This window comes from Gekko japonicus, unplaced genomic scaffold, assembly GCF_001447785.1.
Source record: "Gekko japonicus isolate JY-2015 unplaced genomic scaffold, Gekko_japonicus_V1.1 scaffold3745, whole genome shotgun sequence".
Classification (NCBI taxonomy): domain Eukaryota; kingdom Metazoa; phylum Chordata; class Lepidosauria; order Squamata; family Gekkonidae; genus Gekko; species Gekko japonicus.
Genome location: NW_015168771.1, coordinates 26,667 through 29,429, shown reverse-complemented (window position 1 = coordinate 29,429; position 2,763 = coordinate 26,667). Strand labels below are relative to the sequence as shown.

The 2,763-nt window shown below is 53.4% G+C and overlaps 1 protein-coding gene across 1 annotated transcript in view; it reads left to right on the top strand.

Annotated features, from left to right (window-relative positions):
• Nucleotides 1-2,763, top strand: part of LOC107114232 (noelin) — a 22,659-nt gene that overhangs the window by 7,000 nt on the left and 12,896 nt on the right. The gene's annotated exons all lie outside the window — the stretch shown is intronic.

Genomic DNA, 2,763 nt, shown 5'->3' with positions numbered 1-2,763 from the left:
GACCGTGGACGTGTGTGGGTAGCGGACAGCACCCGGGGGGGGGGGGGTTGGGGAGGCTCCATGGTGAGGCCTCCATGCTCTGTTTCTGCAAACCAGGCTGCTGTTCAGAGCACAGGAGCACCACCACTAGATCGGTTGGCACCCTGGGCAAAAAGGCGCCATGTGACCTGTACAGTATTGGTCTTCAAAATCCTCCCCTCAAGCGGCTCCTTTCCCCATTTCTGTTCTGTTTGGCAGTGCCTCTTCCTCCCTTGCCGTGAAGCCGGTTTTCCATCGGCTCTGAGGCCCCAGTGTTAGATGCTCCGGGTTAATGCTGCCCTGCGGCCTCACAGTTGCTCCTTACTTTTGCTCATTTCACATAATTGATTCTTGTTTTGTTCATCGTTAGGAAGGGCAGTGCCACAGCCTGGGTGTGGAAGCCCCCTGCCCACATGCGCTGGCCATTTGCTTTCAGCCATTTCTCTGGCTTCGGAGATTTTACCAGGCATTACCCAAACACTTTCAAGCATATACCCTCAATCATAAGGGCTAGGAACTTTTTAATTAAAAAAATTATTCTCAGAAATCTGAATTCTGCACCAGTTCGTCATTCTGCAAGTTTTTTGAGCTTTCACGCAATTGCAGTGTGCACGCAGTCTGAAATGCCCCCCCCCCAAGCCAAGGTGTCTTGAGCAGAATACAAGGCAGAGGAGAGAATGTTTGAAATCTTGCAAAATAATTAATTAATGTTGTTATTAGTAGGCGTTTTAACAACTTCCTTAATTCATTTCAATGTTATGTTTGCTTTTGTCTTTGATTAGCAGTGCCCAGAGCTTAATAAAATTACAGCTTCCAGTAGGCCTAATGTCGTGCCATTTATGGCTGTGATTCCCATAGAGTTGGCCGCAGTGAGCCACAAGAGAAGGGAAACCCAAATCTTTCAACACTCCTGTAAAACCCACAACAATCCAGAGGAGGCCACTTGCTGCCTCCCTTCGTGATGCACAACTCGAGCCTCCTTGGGACAGATGTGCTGCCTTCTGTCTCTGTGCATCAGGGGTGATCAGACCTTTCGGCATTATTTTCAGCTCTGGGAGGAGGCTGCCCCTTACATTTCTGCACGTTTGTTTTCAGGGCCTCCCTCTTTTTAATCTGCAGTCCAGCAAAAAACAGGCCATAGGTGGGTGGGCACTACTGGTTGCATACAGTTCTTAATCCATTTGGAGGGTCAGGTCTGACTTTTCCCTGAGTGTGGATCAGGGGTTGGGAATTCTGGCTGAAAGCTGAAACACAGAGGAGGACAGGTGCTCCGAAAGACTTTTAAAGGAAGCACTCCTGTTTCCATTCAGCCGCGAGAAATGAGAGAAACACTCTTGTTTTGCTCGCCGTCTTGGATGCAGATGCTGAACTGATTTACACAAGAAGCAAAGTGCAGGGATCAGCCTCCGGGGTGGGGGGTGGGGCGTGGGGGGCACGTTTGAGCATTCCACCATATACAAAAAAGGCTCCCTGCACAGAGCAAAACGGCACCTCCAGGGAGGGTGAGCTGAACCCTTGTCCTTAACAGCCTGTTTCTTCACCATGCACGGAAATCTTGTCAGTGGAGCGGAGAGTTCAGGTGTTGGGAGAGAAGGCGCCACCACCACTGGCAGTGGGATAGTTCCTGCTGGACCCTGCAGATGGGAGGAACTAGCCCGTCAGCCCTGAACGTGCAGCAGGCCACCCTGTCCGACCCCGCCTAGGGGCCAGGGGCTTCTTCCTCCAGTTGTGGCCTGGCTGCACCTTTCACTTCCTCTCTCACCAGACCTCCCTGGGGGTGGCCAGTGTTGGGGGGGCTTGGAGGTTCCATGCGTGGAGCTCCCTGTGATTTCCACCGGAGACAGTCGCTGCAGCGGCCAAGGGCTGCAAGCCCTCCTTGCGTTTGGGGAGGGGATTGTGATGGGGGGACCCCCCAGGTGCCTGCACATGCTCCCAGTGGCATCTCTGGGACTTAGAAGGGCTCAGACTCTGGAAGGGCTGCCAGCTGAAAGCCTCTGGCTTTTGACTGATGGTCCAACTAGACTCTTTTATTTGAGGTCCTGCCAAACTGGACCATGAGTAGTTTGCCTGCTCTCACTAGTGGGAGAGAATGATGGGAGGGGTCTGGCTTCTGCTTGGCCTCTTGGACTCAGGGAGGGGCCCATTCCATCGCGTGCCTCCCCTGGAGCACCTGCACGCCCCCTTCTCCTGCCTGGCTTCCCAGTCCCTTTCATGTTTGTGTAAACGAGGTAATTTGTCTGGGGCGGGGGGGGGGGGATGCCGCTGCCACAACTCCTTCTCCTGCAGAGAGCCCCCCCCCTTAGGTACCAGCATCCAGGTGTCCTCCTGTGTCCCCCACCCCGCAAAACTTGCAGATGATGGTGTAGCTGTTTGGGAGGCTCTTTGTGGGGGAACGGCCACAGGCTGTGATGCTGCCCGTTTTAGCATGAGTGTCAAGCCGGCCGGGTTGGCCTGGAAATGGATGTGGGCAGAATGGAGCCTGTCGCCTTCACTGGTGCGTGGGGGTGGGGGTGTGGGTGGGTCTGTGAATTCTGTCTCTTTAAGGCAGGCTGGCTGGTGAGCGCCCCTCTTCAACAGTGTCTCATTTTCTTGCTTGCAGGGCTAACTTTGCAGAAATTTTTACTATGTCGCACTGGCTGAAGAAGCTGTTCATCCCCCCCATGTAACCATGAAAAAAGAGGGCAGAGAGCTATTCCCCACTCATCTTTTGAGTTCTTCTTCCTTTGAGTTCTCCTTTTCTCATCC